The following is a 25,047-nucleotide window of genomic DNA, read 5'->3' on the forward strand; positions in this document are numbered from 1 at the left end:
TGAGTACATAGGTGGTTTGAATCCTTAAACCCAGATGATCTACGTTATTAAAATGCGGATAAAGAGTATATTATGAAAATCATATCAGAAAATCATCATGAGATTTTACCATTGAAGTTCATTGGATGTGAGTACATATGGAGAGAGAATGACATATATGACTGGTGGAAGGGTACAAAGCAAGATGAAAGAAAGTATTTGAAGAAAAAAGATCTTTTAAAGAAGGTAAGTTGATTGTTACTTTTTTTTATTGGCTTTCCTAATATTTGAGGTGTAGATTCTTAGTTATTGAACTATTAATCTTATGACATATAGAGAGAATTATCCGCATCTCTTGGAGTGGATGATATAGATAAGCTTCAAAATGTATCAAATGACATAACATCATCAATGGTAAGATGGCATGATTTATAAGTTTGATATCATAAGTGTAGGATTGGTTCTTTTTCTCCCATACTCATTTAGGGGTGTCTATTGATAGCAGAGTGAACCATATGTTGCTACTATTGATTCTAATCAACTTGATATATACATTCCTAGCATGGATGATATTGCAAATGAAGAAGGTTTGAAAAATGTATCTTATAATCTTATATGTTTATCATTTTTGTACTTGATTCCATATATTTTGGAGACATTTAATATATACACATGATCTTATTTTGTTGATGTAGCCTCTTGAAGAAAGTTGCTCCTTTGAAGGACAACAATACAAGCAAACAGATTTATCATTGCAAGTAATGCTTTTAAGCTCATATCTAATAACTTTCTTTGAGAATGTCTCTTATACAGATACTTACACATTAACTTTCATTTCCCATAGATGAATATGTTTGTGGAGGAAGAAAAGAGCTTTGAAGAATTTCAATGTTATACATCCGATGAGGTTCTTTGCTTTATATTAAATTTAAGATTGACCATATGATTCATGTTCTTAACAGTATCTTATCCTTTACATGCTTAAAATGTAGGATGTTGAAAATAAAGATGAGACACTTGATATGGAAAATTGTGCCAGCTTTTCAAAGTTATTGTCACATGGTTTAGACAAAATAATGTACTCAACTAAACATAAAGAAACTTTGAAACAAAGAATCCATAGTTCAAGCAATGATAAGGTATGTAACTTCTTTTTCTATATAAATGTTTTTAATGTGATTACTAATTTTAGTTTTGAATGTAGGCTAATCCAGATGATGACATTAATGAAACATCTCGAAAAAGTCAAAGAAAGAGGAAGGTATTTGATATATGTTTGTGAGAGAACAATAGCGTCATAGTTTAGTGAATAACTAAAGATATGATTTATTACATAACTTTTTATTTTACGTGTTGACTAGCCAAGTGAGAAGATGAAGAATCTTTTGCAATAAAGGAGCATGAAATGAGGTACCAATATCAACGAAAAAGAACCAAAGGTGCTAGATATAAATGTTTATATTTTTGTTTATGTCATACATAAAAAGCAAAATCTAAATTTTTTATTTTATTTGAATTAGGAATTTAAAGATCTCCCAAACCAAGGCATTGAGATTAACATTTCAAATGATGCTTCAAGGGTAGCTTTATAGTGATATATATAATAGTAATGTATTTAAATTTATGGCTTTTCATATTATAATTCGTGTCATTTAATTATCTATACATAGTATACTAAGTTACTTATTCTCTTTTTGTTATTCAATGGAGGTTAATATGACAAAAGAGAACATGGAAACCATACTTTTGAAGTATCTTGGTGTGCTTACAATTCATGATATGCACTTTTCTTTAAAGAGTACATACATGAATCTGAAAAAGATTGAAGCTAGCTTTTGAGTCTTGATTAAGGATACAAAGAAGCCAACAAGTGATGATATGATTAAGGAGATTATTTATTGGCTTCTAGGAAATGGCAAAGTTGTATTAAACAAAAATAGCAATGTGCTTAGTCTAGATGATGTGGAAGTTTTAGCATAACTTCTACTTTGAGTTAAGAATTTATTGCTTTTCAACATATTGGAGATTTGAGGGATTACTCAAACATTTATTACTTTGCAACATATTGGAGATTTAAGGGATAAAATAATCAAGACACACATGTTGCTTAATTAGTTTTTAGTTCTATGCTCCTTCAAAAGTATTTTCATTTTTCTTTTGGTTGCTAGAAGTAAATGTTGATGTCTTAATTTGTTTAATCTATTTTGATCATTAGATGTATGTTATTGATCCTTACTTAGAAATGATGACATTCTCTATATAATTTTCTAGTTAAAAAATTATTGTGTAATTTCTTGTTTGATATTAGCATGTCTAAGAGTAAGGGCAATCTAGATAAAGTGATAAGGAAAAATGAGAATTCCCACATAATTCCCTAGTTGAAAGTACATATAAGTAGGGAATATAAAAAACAGGAAAAATGAGGGATTTCCTAGTGAGAGTACCTAAGGAATCACCTCTAGAAATTTTTTGCTATATATGAAATATTTCCTATATAGGAGTTATTCCCTACATAGAAAATTTTATATTTTCCTATGTAGGAAATATTTCCTACATAAGAAAGGTCTTATGTGATTCCCTACTTATTCTCACTAGGAAATGTTCCATTTTCCCTAGTTTTTACTTTTCCCACTTATATGTATTTTCAACTAGAGAATTCCATGGGAATTCTCTTTTTTTCCTATATGGGGATCGATTGAAAGTTCCTTGTGTACTACAATCAAGGCTTCAACTCAGGCAACAACCCTTGCGACATTCACCGCTACTCCAGCAGCTTTCGCTTTACCGGCACCTAGCTCGTTACAGAGTCTCGTGCTGGAAAAAGCCCATAAGAAATGTCGTTTAAACCTTCAGTTGCTACATTCTGCATGCAAAAGTCATGTAGGGAAATCTTGTTAAGATCTGAAAGCCTGTATCTGGGCGGTCAATGCTCTAGCTTACCATACAGCCGATGCCATACCAGAGGGTATCATGTACAGCGCCAATGATTCTGAGTTAACGCTTTGCCGTCCAAAAGCATGAAAAGAAGTTAGTATTCGCTAGTTGCCTCTCACAGTCAAAAAAATTGTGCATTGTGCTTTTAGTACTATCAGCAAAATATTAAATAAGGACAAAACCTAACCAGATCGCAATGATTCTAGTTGTGAATTCCAGATTGGGTAGAAACGCTGAAATGATGACCAGGACCTCATATGACCACCACTCGAAGCTGAGATAAAGCCAAATTGCACAAACCCCTTAAGACACATGACATACCTGTAGTGTAACAGTACGCAGAAAGAAACCAGCAACTATAAAGCGCACGATCTCTCTCTCAGAACACACACACACACACACTTCTTTTTGTGACACCAGAGGCCTTGCAAGCGCAATGCTTACCACATCATCATAGCCGAGGGAACTGCAAGTGAAAGAAAGCTCTTCATATCCTGCAGTGTTGCTGAAGATATGAAAGCTACACAAGGTGCGCATTTGCTTGAGAGCCTCGTGTAAGTTGTGAGGGAGAAGACCGTAATCCACAAGGAGATGCTGTTTGCAAGAACAGCCCCTATTGAAATATGTAACTAATGAAATATTGAGACGACTTTTGAAACATCGTCATCAAAACATGTATAAAAATATATGAAGTAAATGAAAGATGATCTGGCTATTCACGCCTCTCACGCTCTCTCTCTCTCTCTCTCTCTCTCTCTCTCTCTCTCTCTCTCTCTCGTCTTCTCTCTCTCTTTTGAGCAACTCCATTCGTCTATCTTTTTCATCACAGCAACATATGATCATCTCTCTCTAAATCACTACATGGTATCATTCGCCAGCGCGTTCCTCCCTCCACGCGCATAACCCATGCGTCAATTTGATTTTCTATCCTCATCTTCCGCTTCTCGTTCGTCACATTTCTGCTCTTAATCTTCAAGATCCCATTCCTATGCTCTTCCAAAACACGTAAGCCTGGACGTGTGGATGGAGATCCCATGGTGACCACCTCATCAACAAGCGGACAGCGGATAGTGGACAGCGGCAATCACCATCCTCAATGAGACTTTCTGCTTATTACTTTGAATTTCTTTCTTCAAGAAAAGCATTAATTACAAGTTTTTAATACATATTCATTTATTTTACGCATCGTTGGAACTGCCACATTTTTCGGCTATCCAAGGCGACAAAGCTGCCACCATTTTTGGGCTATTCATTGTGGAGGATTTAAACATATTAAATGGCATCTTCCAGTTTATCTACAAAATCATATAAAATCGACCGCCTTAATCACACAAACTATAGAACATGGGCAGTTCGGGTTCAAAATGCTATTAATCCGAGAAGACCTATGGTCCTACGTCGATGGCACAAATCCATGTCCCGCTCCAACAATCCCTCCCAATTCTTCTTCTAATATACCACCCACCAATGCCGCCGACATTGCCACATGGAAGAGCAATGATGCAAAGGCTATTTCTGATATCATTCTCACAATAGGTGATGCACAAGTACAACTTGTCCATCGTCTCCCAACCTCTAAAGAGATTTGGGATCGTCTCAAATCACTCTATGAGCACTCTGATATCGCTTCACAAGTCTACGCTCATCGTCGCTTGGTCAACTTACCTCTTAATGAGGGAGATGATGTCCCTAAGCTTTTAGAAGTGTGGCAATGTCTATTAGATGAGGCTTTTACTGCCGGCCTTGTGTTCCCTAATGAACAATCCGGGGCCATGCTTCTTGGTGCATTACCGCCCTCATGAAGTGCTTTTGTTACTACCAATGGAAGCACACCTAATCTTGCCTTACCCATCCTTATCGGGCAAATACTTCAAGAGGATACAACGCGCAGAAATGCAACCTCTCATTCTATTAGTACTCCTTCTACCTCCTCACCTTTGGCCATGGCTCCTATCGGCCGTCGATCCCCATCACCATCCTTTCGCAAAAAGGGAGTGTCTTGGAAACAACCTCCTTCCTCCTTCAACTTCACTAGTCCTTCATCATCACCTAGCCAATCCCCGGACCCCTACCACCCCCAAACGCGATATAGTGTGCTCCTACTGTCATAATTAGGGTCACTATCGTGAGGACTGTTGGAAACGAGCCTATCACAAACAAAAAGCACGAAAAGATGAAGAAGATGCAGAATCACACTTTGCCTTAGGAGAGGGAGAAGAATTTGATGATGAAAATGATGATAACAACATTGGTATAAGTTTTTAAATGATGTTAACAATGTTGTATAGACCTCTAATTCTTGGTTTTTGTGCTTCTTCAGGGGTTGCTGCAAAGTGTCGATAAGAGGAGGTGAAACAAAGAGTCTCAAAGAGATCTATAAGAGGCGAACAAAAGAAGAAGCGAAAGACCAAAGCCCTCAATTGATTTTTCTTTTCTATGAAGTGAAAAATTTACTTAAAATATTTTCCCTTCAGAAAAGAGGGGGAATATTGAAATATGTAATTAATGAAATATTGAGACGACTATTGAAACATCGTCATCAAAACATGTATAAAAATATATTGAAGTAAATGAAAGATGATCTAGGTATTCGCGCCTCTCGCGCTCTTTCTCTCTCTCTCGTCTTCTCTCTCTCTTTTGAGCAACTCCATTTGTCTATCTTTTTCATCACAGCAACGTATGGTCATCTCTCTCTAAATCACAACAGCCCCCTTGTAGCCCATGCCGGAATGGAAGACCAAAGCCCAGCAGATGGGCACATGGCAAGGCACAGTGATGGAGAAGCACACGAACAGCAGCCCCACGAGGCTCTGCGCTTGGAGGAATCTGACGAGGGAAGCATAGAAGGAAGTGGCGAACAAGGTCGGGATAAGCCAGACCCCGTAAGCTCCTGCTTTCCCTGCAAGTTCCGGTTCTTGCCCCAGCGCCACAAACACTTGGTCCATGTACACCCACAGAATTGCCAGCGGCACCGACACGACATTGAGCACCACCATCGAACTTTGGATGTATATCCCCACTTTCTGATACTCTCCCGCTCCAAACGCTTGCCCGCACAACGTCTCCGTTGCGGACCACTCAGTCCAAATTGCAACTCCATCAAGAGACAGGCAAAAACACCCCCAACAATATCATCTCTTATCCAACAGAAGGAATTACAAAGGAAGGAAGGAAGGAAGCAGCAAGCATGATTTCACACAGGACGACATACAGTACTGCATACGGTATTACTCATACGACATTAACACACATGAGCTTCTGCAGGGCAGGCCATATATATATATATATATATATATATATATATATATATATATAAATTAAGGAGATTAAGGAAATACCACTACACTGTAGCCTGTAACGACGGAGAATGAGTAGGCCAAGGAGGCTGCTGAGAGTTCGAGCGACCCTGTATGGCCAACAAATGTGGTCGAGACAAGCTACAGTAAGAAACTTAGCAGATTGCCAAGGATGAGGGGCCACGCCAAGCTCCACTACCTCATCGCTTTCTGCCAGGTGAACCACTTATTTCATGCCACCTGCTTCTTCTCATCGAAAGCGGCAAGCTGCTGCTGCTCAGGGTCGTCATTAGAGGCGCAAGAGCTTGTGATGGGAAGACTCTCATCTTGTTCACCCCCGTCTAGCGGTGATGTTAATGTAGAGAGCGCCATGATCAGACCTTGCCAAGGACGAGAGAGGAGGAAGACGATATTAGCTAACTAGCTGTGCCTCCCTATCTCTTGGGGGCAAGGGGCGGCATCAGCAGCTCTGGCGATGCATCGTCGTGCATGCCCGTCGCAAGCAAGTGTTGCCCGAATTACACGGATTTACACACCCGAATCAAGGAAGCAAGTAACGATGACTTCAGCATGCGCTTGTAACAACAATGAATGAAGACACATCCTTGCAAGTACTTCCTTCAACGAATATCGAGTCCATAAAGCATTGATAGAAGCATATACAAGTAATCTGTGAACTCAATGTAGTGCAATAAACTAAAATCAGAAGTTAGAAAAAAAAAGAGCATGAACCAATGAAGCAAGCGAACAATGGATCAACTCTAGAGTAGAATGAATCACATCGTCTTCACAATCTGAGAACTGCAAAATTATAATACAAGTCCTTACGATAAGTTTGATATCTACACAAACTACAGATGCATAAAAACCTATACAACTGAGAATTAAGAATTGATATGTTAAAAAGAAAGAACACAACATTGTTGTTGAAGTGACCTACTTATGAAGACCAAGATTTTGAATAGTATTTGCTCCATTGCGGAGGGACAAAAAATCCTAGCATTATACGCACGTGTGCAACGATTAGAGGCCTCAAAAGGCAGTTTTCAGTTCCAAATAAGCGGAATTTCGGAACCAAAGACTGTTTTTCACAAGGAACCTCAGGTTTTTTCAGGCTAAAACAAGCTAAACGTCGCAAAAAATGGAAAGCTATTACACCCTTTGCGTGCATAGGTTCTTTCGCATGACCAAATAAGAAAACCTGTAAACTGAAATCGTGCTTTGAATAGAGATAAATTCAATGAGGAAGTCGTAAAGCGCACAAATGTCTTGGACCAATTGAGCTATTGTCTAGCAGAAATGAGCATTAGTGGAGGGACACTTCGTGCCACATTGAAAGAACCTATCCAGACACTTGAGCCTCTAAAGTCACAACACAATACATGCTCCAATATACATCTGAGTTGCACAAAAGCATTATGACCAGTGTGGCAATATAACAGCAAAAACCAGAGCACAATGTCCGCAATTGCATGCATAAGAATTACAAAACTGTGATGTGTCCAATGTTATGCCATTCTTGCATGAACAAGGAAAGCAAGGCAAGATAAGTTTTCTCTAGTCACAAGGAACTCTCTAACCTGCACAATGAAGAGTTGTTGTTGTTATTTTGGTCGAATGATAATAGATAATGCAAGTCTGACACAAAATATGACTTCTGGCTGCACTGGAAACAATGGCAAATGAAGACACATCCATAAAAGATAGACCAAAGAAAAAATGAAGTCAAAGATATTCAATCACGTTAAATAAGAATATGAAACCAAAATTTAGGATGTACCTGTGAAGGAAGCGTAGAATAGTTGTTCAATTACAGACCACAATCAAGCAGATCCTTTTTACAACTTCTGAACTGCAAAATGATAATAAAGACATTTAGAAATTGCACACACAAGAGCGATTGCACTACTTCCTCTAACTTTGAGCTTCTCTAGTGCTGTGGATTGAGACTTCCAAAATGTAAACATGAATATGCCTGTGAGCAGGGGAAATTTCCTGTTTGCAACAATCAAATTGGCTGCGAGCGAGGGAATTTCCTGAAGAAGAACAAATAAATTTGCTAGTCTTCTATGCGAATTCCCCTCATGACACCTCTCTCTCTCTCTCATATTCCGTTGCACAGATTAAATTTGTTTGAGAAAATTTCCATCCATATATATATATATATATATCTCTCTACTGATCAGAGGATGTGCGACGAAAATTCGTCTGAGGAAATTTCCATCTCTCTCTCTCATACACACACACACACACACACACACACACACATTGTGATGAACATAGAAAATTTCCTATGAGGAAAGCAAAAAATGACGATACATTAAAAGAAATGAGAAAGCATGAATCTCCCTGTCTCTTCCTATTTAGACGCACACAGCAAAACGGGGCCATTACGTAGAGTGTGCATTTTGAACTAAAAGCCACCAATTTGTGTGCACTTTTTTTAGACATGGAGGAACCAAACAGAGATATTGTTTGCATGCAAACGAATTATAAGTGTATATATATGCAATGCATTAAGAAAGTCATAGACAAAAAAATTACCTACAGGCAACTCCCAGTAAGCACTCCAACTTTTTTCTTAGCATCCTTCTTTTTTCACGGCTTTCCAATAAATGTTACAGCGTCCCTATTTTTCAGGCCCCCCACTTGCACTAGGGTGGGACACATCATTAGTGCTTTTAGTGGGCACTTTGAGCCCCCACTAAAATTGGCTCGGAAGGGGCTCTCATTCATCGTCTCAGTGTGTTAGTGTGTTTTAAGACACACCAGTTTCTATGTTACGGGTGGGTGTGCGAGGCTCACGTGTTAGGGGTGTGAATCTCAGGTGTATGGTCGTATATGTAAAGGCTATCCAGTCCGGTTTCGGAAATGAGAAAATAGCTCACTTGCACATGACAGGTTGGAGAGACTTCTTTTTTTTGTTTTTGAGAAAAGGCTATAAAGTTAAATTAGGAGATAAATATTTACATTATATGAACTACCCAAAAGATGGCTTTGATACAACACGCACATGATGCATGATAAAAACTCGTTTTTAACAATCTCAAGTACGTGTTCATCTAGGTGCACATGAGTTACGAGCTTTCAAGAATACTGGTTTTACAAACACTAATAGATATGCGAGTAGGGTGGCTCTGCTCCAACACACTACAAGGGATGAGACAAATAGCGACACAAGCTAGTGACACTTTCTTTTCGGCGTCGCTATTTTCGTTGCTATCTGACTTTTAAAAAAAAGGTCTCTATTTGCATCGAAGTATAGTGGCACACATAGCAACACTAATAGCGATACACATAGTGTAAAGAAAGTCCATAAAGAAAGAAAGAGAATAGAGAGTGTGTTAAAAGGGATGGTGGTAAAGAGAGAATAAGATGATATAAAGAGAATAAAAAGAGGATGCACAAAGAGAAGAAAAAGTCATAATAGAGAGATAGACAAAGAGAGAGTGAGAGATGACATAAGGAGAGTAATGACAAGGTATGAAAAGAGAGAGATAATAGAGTGAGTATTGAAAGAGACAATAATAAAGAGAGAGGGAAATAATATAAAGAGAGTAAGTAGATGGTGTGAAGAGAGAGAGATCGAGTGACGGAGATGAGGAAACATAGGGAGTGAGGATAAAGAGGAGGATGAATGGGAAGAATAAAGAGGGTGAGAAATAGACATAGAGATTAAAGGTGATGATAGAGAGGAGGATGAGGAGAAAGTGTAAAGAGAAGGTGAGATAGAGACATAGATAGAGATAGAGATAGAGAGAGAGAGAGAGAGTGAAGAGAGTGTGAGAAATAGAGAAGGCGGTGGAAAAGGTGAGGATATAGTGAAAACCAACCACCCTTTGAAGTATTGGATGATTGTGGGTGTCAATTTTGCTACACCATGCACCATTCTAAGCATAGATCGTGGCAACTGAACACTAAACGTGATAGATTATAATAATGGATCAATATTTGGGATCCAATAAGCCCTTGCATATACTGCAGTCATCATGTCTAGAAATTCAAACCAATACGATGGGGATCGCGAAGCATCGCTCAATCAGCATATCCCATGTCCATGCAATCTGTGTAAGTGGGCAATTCGTCACAAATGTCGTTTGACCATAAAGCACGTACGATGCTACAGCGAGTTCTTAGAGAATGTTTTACTTAACTTCTATATATGTGGTGTGATTTTTTATGTATGCTTCTCTACATTTTGTACAAGGTAATGGTGGTACGTCATAGGCAACGAATTTGTTGCGTCCCATGAGAAGAGTTAGTACCTGCACTGTGCAAACATCACCTGAGCGAGGTGATGTTTTAGAAGGCACTACTTCTATGCCTCATTCTATGGAGGGAGATGTCGAGGACGATGAAATCCCTCCTATTTTGGAGCTTGAGTTAGAGACTATGATCAATGCTTTCCTTCTGATAGACTCAGCATCCTCAGATCCAGTGAAAGAGGAGGCTGCCATTCAATTGTGTCATGGGAGACGTGTGTCTCGTTTGAAAACACTTCTTGCACTCTTAAGTATACAATCAAAGTATGGATGGAGTGATGCAATTATGACCGAAATATTCAAGTAGTTTGAGACATCCTTCTTTAGTTTATAAAAATAATGTATAATGTTGTTCTCTAATGTGTTTTGATTTTCAAAACTTTAAAATGTCACATTTTGCCTGAGGAAAACACAATGCCCGAGACCCATGATGATGCCACACAGGTATTACGAAGATTAGACATGAATTACAATAGCATTCATGCTTGTCCGAATGATTGTGTCCTCTTTTGGGGGGAGTTTGAGTCACTGGCCACTTGTCCAAAGTGTGGTGTCGATAGATATCGACAAGACCTACAAGGAGAGACAATTCTCCAAAAGGTTTTAAGACACTTCCCTCTCATACCTCATGTATGTCACATGTTTCGAATAAAAAGTTTTGCAAGCTTGGTAACATGGCATGCACAAAATCGATCCACAGATGGTATCCAAAGGATATCAGTAGACTCATAGGCTTGGCAACATATTGATTCTACATTTCCAGACTTTGCAAAAGAGATAAGGAATTTTCGGTTTAATCTCGCTATGGATGGGTTGAATCCATTTGGTCTACGCTCTACCTCTTATAGCGTGTTGTTGGTGGTCCTTGTTAACTATAATATACCGCCATGGCTCTCTACTAAGAAAGGTTACCTAATCCTTAGCTTGCTCGTGCCTGGACAATACAAGGTCAAGAAGATGGATGTCTATCTGAGCCCGTTGATTGATGAGCTTAAGGAGTTGTGGGAAGGTATCGCAGTGGAGGATATGAGTAAGCATATTGGTAGGCGGTCCGCTACTATAAGAGCCATGCTTATATGGACCATGCATGACTTCCCAGGATATGACGAATACTTAGCTAATTTTTTTTTTTCCTACTTTGTGCTAGGTTATTCAAACTATGCTTTGAATTTTAGGAGGATCATATGTGGTGTGGTGCAGGGCTAGTCACTGTAGGTTATCATGCATGTCCCTTGTGGAGAACAAGGTTGGATTCCCGTATATCAAAGCACATGAAGAAGATGGTCTTTCAGGGGTATGTTGTGTTCTTGCCAAAAGGCCATGAGATGAGATAGGGATTCCTTGGACATCCTCCTATAAGGATGAATGCACAAAGTTTGTATGATTGGAAGATAGTCCACTAAGAGTCTCTTCCAAGTGGAATGTGTCGCTTTTCTATCTTCTGTGAGTTGGCATATTGGACCAAGTTGCAAATAAATCACCTTTTGGATCCCATGCACATTTTCAGGAATGTGGGTAGCTTGTTATGGGATCAGATCACGAAAAATTGGGATACATTAGGAGCAAGGATGGATTTGAAGGAGATGGGTAAGATGGAGCCATATTGGCGACAGACTAGTGCAGATGCTCGTGTGTAGTTGCCTCGCGCTCCTTGGGTATTGAACAACAAAGAAGAACAATGTGTCAAGAAAATCATCAAGTCCTTCCACATACCAACAAGTCTTATGTGTTCTTTAAAGACATCTTTTACAAAGGATGACCAATTGTCAGGACTCAAATCCCACGACTAGCACAAGATGTGCCAAGTAAGTGCATATCCACAAGTGTCAAGTATATTGGGGTGTGTTTTTCTAGACGAATTCTACATGTGTGGTTTATGGTAGTTCATATTGCTAATTGCGATCACCGGATCTCTCACTTCAGAGATACGTGTAGCCATTTACAAGCTGTCAGACTTGGTGTAATTTGTCTCACAGAAAGAGATAAGGACATCGTCGTTTGAATCTGCAAGACAAATGGTGATGGAGACTATTTGTCTATTTGAAAAGCACCTTCCTTCTAGTACACTCACAATTCAAGCCCATCTTCTAGTACATATTGTAGATGAAGTGCAGGTTGCAAGTCTAGTACAAAGTTGGTGGATGTGTCTTGGAATAGTTCATGAAGACCTTGAAGGGGTTGGTGAGACAATGAGCTTGACCAGTGCTAGTAAGAGGCACACCCCCAGACAATCTAGGCAAAATGTACCTACAACTGCCAAACCTAACACAAATAGGTGTCTGCTAAAAAGAAAGCGGATCCAAAACTGAGACTCAGCTCATAAGCATCCTGTGAACCAAGACATATACTCAATGCAACATTCAATTGTCAGAGTATAATCCCAAAGTCTCAATACATCTGTAACTGCTCAATGATATAGACTGCTCCAATATATGTAACTGCTCCAATAGCATGTAATCCTTGCTCAAGGTCAACTAAGCATGCAAGATGCTCCCAATGGCACAAAAGGTGTACAAACGAGCTCAAGGGCTCAAGAAACCCAAGACAAAGTACCAGTGACAAGTGACCAAGTCAATGTGTCATACGCATCCCAAGAGCATGACATACATGAAGCAATTGATGGAAGCAACCAACGAGTAACACATAATCCCAAAATAAGATCTTTGTCAACTCAATGACATATGATAGCAAGCAAGTAAATGATCAAACTAAGTTGTAAATGCTCAAATACATCCAAGGCAAAGCTCCCAATGTCGGTAAAGCATAGACGAACCAAGCGGCATATATCATGAACCAAAGCATGTAATGTATGAAGCCTCTCTGTCAACCATAGACATGAGGCATAAGCGGTCCAAGAGCATGCCAAGTCGGTCCAAATGCCAGTGAATACCAACCAAGATAGAGCTTATGCGTAGCTCAAATACATTCCATAGATTCAAACATGAGCTCAAAGTCATCCCCACATGTCAGATACATGATGGCAAATCCCAAAGTATACATCCGGTACCAATAGGTAAGTGACAAAGCATCCAAAGTATCTTCAGCCCATTGTTATTACAGCCAAGTTTGACTGTCAAAACTGAGAAATTTCAGCCAATATTTCAGGCAAAAATCATGGCATAATCATGTGCATACATTCCCAAGGCACTAGGCATCATGTAGGCCGCATACGGGCATTAAACAAGGTAACCGGAGTAGACTATAAGCATCAAATGCCAATGCCAAGTGTGGCTGCCCTATTTCTAGCACTGTATAATAGTAAATGATAGTCCCAAATCAGAGAATGTCAGCCCCAAAGCTTCAATGCCCAGCACAAGGCCTAAACAGGCTTTCAAAGTAGCTCAAATGCCTTCTAGAAACCATTGTTTAAGTGCTCATTTAGGAGCCAAGGTAGATAGGCTGAAAACGTGATGAGTAGATAGGTAGAAATCTGGTGCAAATTCAGTGCAGGCTATCCTGGGAAGTGGCTGCTCCATGTGGCAATGTTGGTGTGGATGGGAGGCTCAAAGAAGCCCCAAAGAGGGCATACACAAAGAGATGAATGCCCAAAGCAAAGGGCAACGGAGATATGGAGCTTTGAAGCTTCAAATGATGGCTACCCCTCTTCTTCCACCTGTTTAAAACTCAGAATTGAAGTAAAACCCTTCAAACTCTGATGCAATACCTCAAGGGCAAGGCCCTGAAGAAGCCCAACAATGCCGAGAGGGAGCTCGGGAAGCCAGGGAGTGTCGGAAGCTCAGGAGATCGGCTGTGGCTGCCGGGATGGAGACCCAATGCGTGAAGGGAGTCGATGCGAAGGTAGAGAAGCAGTGAGTCGAGCTCGAGCAAGAGAAAGCCAAGCTCTGATACTAGTTGAAAGGTGAGAAGGATCGAAGCTTGCACACGAGCTATGGCGGGAGAGTAAGAGCAAGAAAGAGAGAGACAAGAAATGGGAACTCCAACAGTCACAATGTGTGACCGGGCCTTCCTTTATTTACTAGTCACTAAAATGCATGTAAAGAATAAAGTGATGTGACGGGCGCCTGCCACTTGCAGTGTGCAGTGGTGGGTACTGTTAGTGTAGTAATACACGAGGCGGCATGGCGGAGGTGCCTTTACCCCAACATCTCTCTCTCTCTCTATTTCATTCTCCCTCTCTCTCTTTCTCTCTCTCTCTTTTAAAAACTACTATTTAATTTTTCATTTTTCCTCTCTCTCCCTCCCTCCCTCTCTCTCTCTCTCTATTTCATTCTCCCTCTCCACCTCTCTCTCTCTTTCTACCTCTCCGTCTCTCTCTCTCGTATTCTCTCTCTCCTCTCCACCTCTCTCTCTCTCCACCCCTCTCTCTATACCTCTCTCCCTCTGTCTCTATCTTTCTCCATTCCCATCTCCCTCTCTTTCTCTCTATCTCTATTGTCTCCCTCTCTCTCTCTCTCTCTCTCTCTCTCCCTTCCCATCTCCCACGCTCTCTCCCTCTCTCTCTATCTCTCTCTCTCTCTCTTTATGATCTCCCTCTCTCTCTATCTCTCTTTCTACCTCTCCATCTCTCTCTATCTCTATCTATCTCCCATCTTCACACCCTCTCTCTCTCTACCTCTCTCTCTCTCTATGATCTCCCTCTCTCTCTCTCTCTCTATGATCTCCCTCTCTCTCTCTCTCCCTTCCCATATCCCTCTCTCTCTCTCTCTCTCTCTCTCTCTCTCTCTCTCTTTATGGTCTCCCTCTCTCTCTATCTCTCTTTCTACCTCTCCATCTCTCTCTATCTCTATCTCTATCTCTCTCTCATCTTCACACCCTCTTTCTCTCTCTATGATCTCTATCTCTCCATCTCTCTCTCTCTCTCTCTTTATCTCTCCATCTCTCTCTCCCTCTCTCTCTCATCTTCTCTACCTCTCTCTCTTTCTTTATGATCTCCCTCTCTCTCTCTCTTTCCCTCCCTCCCTCCCTCTCTCTCTACCTCTCTCTCATCTTCTTCCTCTCTCTCTACTTCTCTCTCTTTATGATCTCCCTCTCTCTCTCTCTCTCTGTCTCTATGATCTCCCTCTCTCTCTCTCTCTCCCTTCCCATCTCCTACACTCTCTCCCTCTCTATCTCTCTTTCTACCTCTCCATCTCTCTCTATCTCTATCTATCTCTCATCTTCACACCCTCTCTCTCTACGATCTCCCTCTCTCTCTCTCTCTCTCTCCCTTCCCATATCCCTCTCTCTCTCTCTCTCTCTCTCTCTCTCTCTCTCTCTCTCTTTATGATCTCCCTCTCTCTCTATCTCTCTTTCTACCTCTCCATCTCTCTCTATCTCTATCTCTATCTCTCTCTCATCTTCACACCCTCTCTCTCTCTATGATCTCTATCTCTCCATATCTCTCTCTCTTTATCTCTCCATCTCTCTCTCTCTCCCTCTCTCTCTCATCTTCTCTCTCTCTCTCTCTTTCTTTATGATCTCCCTCTCTCTCTCTCTTTCCCTCCCTCCCTCCCTCTCTCTCTTTATGATCTCTCTGACTCTCTCTCTCTCTTTTAAAAACTATTAATTTTTTTTCTATTATTTTTCTCTCCCATTCCCCACCTCACCCCCTCCCTCCCCCCCTCTCTCTCTCTCTCTCTGTCTCTCTCTCTTTGTGTTTCTCTCTCTTCCTCTCTCTCTCTTCCTCCCTCTCTCAATAAGCATGAAAATTCTTAAAATAAACCTTCCTCCCTCTTCTTTTCCTTCTCTCCCTCTCTCTTTCACAAATAACAAACCACATTGAAAGCCACAAAGCAAGAGCCTGATGCCTACCTTGAAAGCTTCCTTCTTCGCGTGCTCCCTTCTTCACGCGCTCCCTCCTCCACGTGCCCCCGCCTTCATGTGCTCCCACTCCAACGTGCTCTCTTTTGCTTTGATTTTCCTTGCTCTTCCTGCTCACTCTCTCACTTCCTCTCTCTCTCTCTCTCTACATTGCTTTGAAAACGCAAAAAATTTGTGGTTAAACGCACTGCCCTCTTTTTTTTGCTCTATATACCGTTGCTATATGCATCGCTATATAGCGATGCATATTTGTTTTACATGATTTTTTTTTTCAAGTTGGATTGTGACAAGAATAGCAAAGCCGAAAAAAAAACGTCCTTATCCCTTGTAGTGGCTCCACAATGGATTGTGGTGTGATGGCAAGAGCAAGAAAGCCGACAATGAGCTACAAATCCTAATGTTATAGTAGCATAGATGGAGTACTTTGGTACCCTACAGAACATCATAGAAGTAGATTACCGTAGCTTTTCCATGGTGATCTTTGATGTGCTATGGTTTAAGGTTGTCTTAGAAGGAGTTGGAGCAACAGTTCGTCAAGGGCCAACGGGATTTGTAGAGATAGACTCAAAAAGAAAGTTGATTGATTTGCGAGATACTTTTGTCTTTTGAGGTCACTGCGAGCAGCTACGAACCCATTTGTGGATGGTAATTTTAGGTTTGAAACTTATTAAATATAGTGTATATATTGGACCATTGTACTATCTAAATAATACAAGGTGTATCACATGTCATGAAACACTTGGTTTTCTAAACCTTGAACCATAATTTTCATGTTGCATTCTATTGTGTACACTGCATGAACTTCATAATGAGATACGAGATATAAGTAAAGCATGTTTTCTTTGTGCCAGAGATCTCTCAATCACATAGTAGCTAGATGTACTCTCCTATCCCCATGAATGTCATGCTAACACTATAAGTATAGGAGAAGCATGTAAGTTGTCGAAACTATGGGAAATATATACTTTTCTTAGATGAACTCAAAAAGCTAAGCAAATGTGAAAATATTTTTCATAATTTGCAGCACATATAATGATACATATATTTTGGGAGTTAGCATGCTAAGGTGGACCACTTAGTAAGCTATTTAGTTAAGTTATTTAAAATGTTAGGCAATCAGTAAAATTTTTGTACAAAATATATAAATCTTTCAGAGTATAGCTTTTTAGGTTCATCTCATCAAGATCTTTCCAATGATATATAGCATGATGGAGTATGCCATGGGATAACCATTAAAGTGTAAGCTTGTAAGGAGCTAGCTAAGCTTGTCCTAGACAACCTATTTTGGTACCACATTACCATGCTTTCACCCTTTTACATAATGATGCACATAAATAAGGATACCTAGTATCATTTACAATATTATTTTTCAGGATGACAAAAGTAGTACTTTTCAAGCAAACACAACGAGTTAAAAGAGCCTCTGTCATTTACAATTACTAAATCTGTACGAGCTCTTGGAGGTCTTTGCCACCCATAATGGCTTGAACTACTATGTAGATAGGGACATCTGTAGACATATACCTAGAGTCATGACCATTTGCACACTAAATGAAAGTACAATTTGTTCTTGCACTTCTCCCTCAACTACTACTGCTAATCAAGCTTGCGATGTTCCCTTGGGAAAAAGGTATGCCATCAATATACAAACATTATCCCTCATGATGCTTAAGACCTTGTTCAAAGAGAGGCCTCATTAGCACAAAGGCCATAGGTACTCATGCTGTGAATTGTTGAGATGACAAGCTCAACACATGTGGACATGGATGATGGACCGCCTGGTTAGATGGGTCCACACGTCTACACTTAGCACGTCGGTGGTCATTATGACTCTCACATGGCCACTGACTCATTACTTATTATATTCAGGTTGTTACACCTATTTACAGCTGGCATAGTTATAGCGCCAGTCGACTAGTGTAGTCGGTTATGTATTGTTTGACTTAGTAGGCCACTTTCCTTTTATGTTGTATCTTATCTATACTTTGTGTACATTGAAAAGAGTGTGAAAGAAGAAGAAGAAATCAGCAAGAAAACGTTTTGGCCTCCATCTCTCTTCTTGTCTCTTGAGTGAGCTTCTCCTTGTGCATTCTGTGTGTGTTCGGCGCAGCATCTTGAGCAACCCCCTCCATCACACGATTCTTGACATGGTATCAGAGCCGCACCACTGAGAGAGGCTGATTTCGAAGGTTGAAGCAAAGGAGAAGAAGCAAGGTTCGAGCAAGCAAGCTACGGGTAAGAATCTCTCCCATTCTTCCACTCCTTCTCTTGGATAGTGCCTGTGGAGGCACCGGAAGCAGGGCAGAGCAAAAATCTCAGATTGCAGTGAGATTTGGTGTGCGCGAAGAGCACTGTGTATTCTGCAGGTAAGCCCTTTAGGGCTAGCCCGCAGTTGTTTTGGGCATTTGAGGCCGTTTCAGGGCCCGTTTTAGAGTCGCAAGTTGCGGACAACAGTTTCAGGGTACGCTGTGACTTCAGCTGTATCGACCAACAGTAGGTGCACAGGTTTCAGATTTCAAATCTGTAAGATTAAAGGTGTTTACAGTGAGTAAACATGAGGTTTATCTGCAAACAGGTTGCAGATTGCATGTATTGTTGAGCAGACAGTGAAAAAGGCTGTCTAGTGTATTGCTGTGCACTACAGGTCGAGGATTGTAGAAGATTTGCTTGCTGTTTAGTATTATTCTTGTGATAATGGTAGAGAATAGTGGAAGCCCCATCATTGAGAAGCTCGACAAGAACAACTACCCTTCATGGAAGTTCCGTGTCACGAACTTTCTTATTGGAAAAGGCCTCTATGAGTTCGTTGCAGGTGAAGAAAAGGAGCCGGAGGTGAGTGATCCTCCAATTGCAGAAGAGATAAAGGCACCAAAGGAATGGAATGCAAAGGATAAAAAGGTTATGTATTGGTTGTCTGCAGTAATTGACAATAATATGCTGGGACACATTAGAAATGCAGAGAATGCATATGCAGCTTGGACCATACTTGAAAGTTTGTTTTCTGTAAATACAAAGGCACGGAAGATTCAACTCAAGCAAGAGTTGAATACATTAAAGAAAGGGAAGATGTCTATAAATGAGTATGCACTGAAGGTAATAAGCATTGCGGATGCATTGGCAGCGATTGATGCAATGGCCGATGATGATGATTTGGTGTCGTCTACCTTGGGTGGACTTAACAATGAAAAGGCTTGGAAGTCTTTTGTAACTTCTGTATATGTCAGAAAGCCATTTCCAGATTTCGATGAGTTGGTCTCCCTTATGATCACTGAAGAGATCAACATGCAGAGTGAGACATCTGAAAGAAGCGGTGAACAGGTCCAAGCTTTCTACTCCAGTTCAGGAAGGGGATGTGGCAGGTTCTCTTCAAGAGGCCGTGGTACAGGACGTGGTAGTGACAACCAGCAAAACAGATTGAATCAGCAATTTAGCGATATGCAGGTTTCAGGAGGTCGTGGTAACTTTAGAGGCAGGGGGAGCTTTAGAGGAAGAGGTGGATGGCAGAACAGAGGTTCTAACAACTCTGGTATTGTGTGCCACTACTGTGGCAAAACAGGTCATATTGCAGCCCAATGTTATGCCAAGAAAGATGATATTCGGAGTGGTAAGTTGCAGCAAGGAAACTATGCATCGTCTTCACGACAGAATGAAGATAAAAATGAACGTCTGTTTGTTATGCAGCATATGTTGAATGCTGTTACAGGAAAGGGAACACATGAAGATGTTTGGTATGTCGATTCAGGTGCATCCAATCATATGACCAGCCATGCAGAATGGTTTGGAGAGATGCAGGATTTGCAGAATGCAGGTTATGTGCAGATGGGTGATGACTCATGCCACCCAATTTCACACATTGGAAAAGTTCCCTTGTCCTTGCATGATGGTAAGACAAAGAGTCTTTCAGATGTATTACATGTGCCATCTATTACAAAGAATTTGGTATCAGTCGGTCAAATGGTAGAGCAAGGGCTGCAAGTCAGATTTAATGCAAAGGGCTGCTTTGTAGAAGATTTCAATGACAAGTGCACGTTGGTAGCAAAGGGAAGTAGAGTTGGACGTATGTTCACTCTAGATGCTGGAATTCCTACTATGGATGCTGCTATGTATGCCAAAGGAAAAGGTGTTGTTGCAGACATTGAAATTTGGCACAAACGCATTGGACATGCAAATGTACAAAGGCTGAAACTAATGCAGTCCAAAGGGTTGGTTACAGGTTTGCCTACATTTAGAGTTGCAGAATTTCAAAAGGTATGTGAAGCATGTCAGTTTGGTAAGCAATCAAGGCAACCCTTTTCACATGATAGAGATGTAAGCAGAAATATTCTTGATGTTGTACATACAGACATTTGGGGGCCTACACAAAATGTATCTCTTGGAGGCAGTTCATACTTTGTCACATTCATTGATGATTGTTCTAGAAAGCTGTGGGTATATTTTATGAAGGAAAAGAGTGAAGCGTTTGAGCACTTTAGAACTTTCAAGGCTGCAGTTGAAAGAGAAACAGGCTTGAAAGTAAAGTGCCTGACGTCAGATGGAGGGGGAGAGTACCTCTCAAATGAGTTCAGTGATTTTCTGAAGACTCATGGGATAAAGAGACAGTTCACATGCAGGTATACCCCACAGCAAAATGGGGTTGCAGAAAGGAAAAACAGGCATATTGCAGAAGTTGCACGCGCCTTGATGGTTGAAAAGAATATGCCTAAGCATTTTTGGTCTGAGGCTGTTCATACTGCTGTTTATATTATGAACAGAACTCCCACAGATGCAGTTCATGGTATGACCCCCGAAGAATGTTTTACAGGTAAGAAGCCTGATGTTTCACACTTGAAAGTATTTGGCTACATTGCGTATGTTCATGTACCAGATGAGTTGCGGAAGAAACTGGATCCAAAGGCTGAAAAGTGTATCTTTATTGGATACTCTTTAGAGCAGAAAGGGTATCGCTATTACAACCCTATCACATGTAAGTTCAGAGTGAGCAAGGATGTCATCTTTGATGAAATGAGCAGTTGGTATGCATCTAGTGGTGATGCATTGGATGTTGATGATGATCACGACACTCATGTGCAGGCTGAAAGGCAAGAATCACGGACTCTTAGTGGACCAGATACATCATCTGGTAGTCCTTGGTCTGGGAGACTAAGGAGTACTTCTACATCTTCAGGTGCATCTAGTAGCACTACAGGTAAAGACAAAGGAAAGAATAAAGTGTCAGAAGGCATTGATGCAGTTCTTGATGGAAACTTCAGTAGCTCAGAGAGCTTAGATGATGAGCTTGGAATTCCTTCAGTGAGGACTCCAAGTGTGCAGAGAGCACGTGCTGATGCAAAGACTCCATTGAGTGATCCAGTGGTACGCAGGTCTAGCAGGGTGAGATACCCTGTTAAAAGATTTGGTTTTGAAGGTTATGCGGCTCACCATTATGCTTATATGGTGAAACTAGTTGAGGATGTTGAGTCTACATGTTTTGAGGAGGCTGTTGGTCATGCTCATTGGGATGCAGCAATGGATGAGGAGATGGCTGCATTAGAGGCTAATAAGACTTGGGATCTAGTATCATTGCCGAAGGGAAAGAAAGCTATTGGATGCAAGTAGGTTTATAAGATTAAGCACAATGCAGATGGTTCTATTAGCAGGTACAAAGCTAGGCTGGTTGCAAAAGGCTATGCCCAGACATATGGCATAGATTATGATGAAACCTTCAGTCCAGTTGCTAGGATGGCAACTGTCAGATGTGTGATTGCTTTGGCAGCAGCCAAAGGTTGGAGGTTGCAGCAAATGGATGTAAAGAATGCCTTCTTGCATGGTGATTTGCAGGAAGAAGTGTATATGGATCAGCCAGCAGGTTATGAAGATTTAGAGCATCCCACGTATGTGTGCAGATTGAAGAAGGCACTCTATGGGCTCAAGCAAGCACCTAGAGCATGGTCTGACAAGATTAGAGAGTATCTTGTCAATATTGGTTTTTATGTTTCTGATGCTGATCACTCACTTTATGTGAGAAAAGGAGATGCATGTTTAGTCATCATAGTCATCTATGTGGATGACTTGATTATTACAGGTGATAGTGATAGCGGGATTGCTGAAGTCAAGGATTGTTTGAAGATGAAGTTTGAGATGAAAGATCTAGGTGAGCTAAGGTACTTCCTTGGCATTGAGGTGGTCAGATGTGATGATGGTATATGGCTGTCCCAAAGACAGTATGGCTTGGATATGTTGTCCAAGTATGGTATGACAGCATGCAAACCACTTTCAGTCCCGTTGGAGCAGAATGTAAAGCTGAGTGCTGATGTTGAGGATGAGATAGAAGACCCTACTATGTTCAGGAGGATAGTGGGGAGTTTGATTTACATGACTATTACAAGGCCAGACTTGAGCTACGCTGTTGGTCTTGTAAGTTAGTTTATGCAAGTACCTAGAAAGCCACATTTGGATGCAGTCAGAAGCATATTGAGATATGTGAAGTCCACATTACATTATGGACTTTTCTATGAGGCAGGTACAGATGTACAGGTGTTTGGATACACAGATGCAGATTGGGCTGGTAGTATGTCTGATAGAAGATCTACCAGCGGATACGTGTTCTCTCTTGGTAGTGCAGCAGTTGCATGGAGCAGCAAAAAGCAATCTACAGTTGCTTTGTCCAGTACAGAGGCTGAGTATAGAGGTGCTGCTGTTGCAGCATGTGAGGTAGTATGGTTGGAAAAGCTATTGGCTGATTTGGATGTCCAGGTGGAAGGTCCAGTTGTCATTTATTGTGACAACATGAGTAGTATACAGTTGGCTAGGAACCCTGTGTTCCATGCTAGGACAAAACATATTGAGGTACTCTACCACTTTGTGAGAGAGAAGGTACTAGCAGGTGAGATTGACTTGGTATATGTCAGCACACAGGATCAGATAGCTGACATCTTCACGAAGGCATTGGGTACAGAGAAGCTTCAAAAGTTTCAAAGCTTACTTGGAGTTGCAGAGATGCAGTTGAGCTTGAGGGGGAGCGTTGAGATGACAAGCTCAACACATGTGGACATGGATGATGGACCGCCTGGTTAGATGGGTCCACACGTCTACACTTAGCACGTCGGTGGTCATTATGACTCTCACATGGCCACTGACTCATTACTTATTATATTCAGGTTGTTAAACCTATTTACAGCTGGCATAGTTATAGCGCCAGTTGACTAGTGTAGTGGGTTATGCATTGTTTGACTTAGTAGGCCACTTTCCTTTTATGTTGTATCTTATCTATACTTTGTGTACATTGAAAAGAGTGTGAAAGAAGAAGAAGAAATCAGCAAGAAAACGTTTTGGCCTCCATCTCTCTTCTTGTCTCTTGAGTGAGCTTCTCCTTGTGCATTCTGTGTGTGTTCGGCGCAGCATCTTGAGCAACCCCCTCCACCACACGATTCTTGACATGAATGTACCTAGCAAGTTCATGCTATGGACCCCAACGATATATAGGAACACAAAAACACATTAATGTGACCTTTGAATTACATGGGATATATAGATCTTGTGCTATAAATAGGCCATGTCCACCATTTGGTATGATAGAATGACCAATAAAATACTGAGCAATCCCAAAGCTAAATATCTCTCCATCTCTAGGAAGAGACCCCTCCCATTCCCCATATAGTTTGTGATCATAATTTTGTACTAAAGGTTGCAACGAGAAGGCAAATGATAATCTTTTGACATCTCATCAGTGAGACCAACAAGAAAAGGATGTCGAGAAATCTCATGCTGTAAATAAAAAAGTGTTTGACCATGCCATGTCAAGGAAGGTCCGCATCAAGGACAATATGATCATCCTCCATGCAGGTCATATGTACCTACATTACCTTATATGGTCAAGTCTCCCAGAGATATAGTGGTAAAATTATCAAAGACAACAAATTTCAAAACATGAAACCTTACCTTGGGCTAATCTCGCTATTGTGGTAGAGGTGCCAAATTATATAAATCAAATGACACTTTGTGAGTATGATGTGCCTTACATATGAGGCAGGAACTATGGTTTGATGCAATTAAGATAGCTAAGAAGGAAAAAGTCAAAATACTGAAGTTGTTGTTGGAAGAGAAGCAAAAGTAGAATGATGGGAATGAAAGAACCTCAAGAAGGGAAATCAAAGGAAGTGGAAAGCTTGCATCTAAACAAGGTATACCTCATGAAAATCCACGTGATATGTCTATGGATAATGCATCAAAGAGTAAGAAGCAGGAGCAAAGCAAACCCAAAGGCAAAAATCTAGCATACAAATTGTAGTCTAATATTGAAACAACCACAAATTTAAAGAAAGTCTTAGAAAAGAGGATTTTGAATAGTGGAATTTACCTTGGTTGAAATTCTTGGCATTGCTAAGTGAGAGTTTAATGAAGAAATCAAAGACATTATCAAGAGGAAGCATCACTTTGTTGGGAAACTGGCTAATCTTATTTTACAAGGGGAAGAAGATTTGCTTGCATATGGAATACAAGGTCTACCAGAAACAGATTTACAAGAAATGTAGATGCAAGAAGAAGATGTTGAAAATGCAATAATTTGTAGCCAAACATCAAGAGGAGTGAGACAGGTTCAATTCAATGAAGAAGAAGCATATGTAATGATATTTAGGAGTCACTACTTATGAAACCATTGGGTGAGAGCTACTATAAAGACTTTAGTCAAAGTCTAAGATCTTAAGGAACCATGTATTTCATTGATTGATCATGAGTCGAAGATAAATGGTATGACAAAGAGTATTTACCTAAACGGAAGTTGGCTAGTTAACATGGATCATGGTTGGAGAATGTGGATTGCAAATAATTCACCATGA

At 40.5% G+C, this 25,047-nt stretch overlaps 1 pseudogene; it reads right to left on the reverse strand.

The window, feature by feature from the left end:
- Positions 1–582: 582 nt before the first annotated feature.
- LOC148019470 (protein DETOXIFICATION 16-like) lies at positions 583–6,581 on the reverse strand (annotated as a pseudogene).
- Positions 6,582–25,047: the final 18,466 nt, after the last annotated feature.

This window comes from Lygodium microphyllum, chromosome 20 (genome assembly GCF_053477565.2).
Source record: "Lygodium microphyllum isolate KBCC chromosome 20, Lygodium_microphyllum_v1.1.10, whole genome shotgun sequence".
Taxonomy (NCBI): Eukaryota; Viridiplantae; Streptophyta; class Polypodiopsida; order Schizaeales; family Lygodiaceae; genus Lygodium; species Lygodium microphyllum.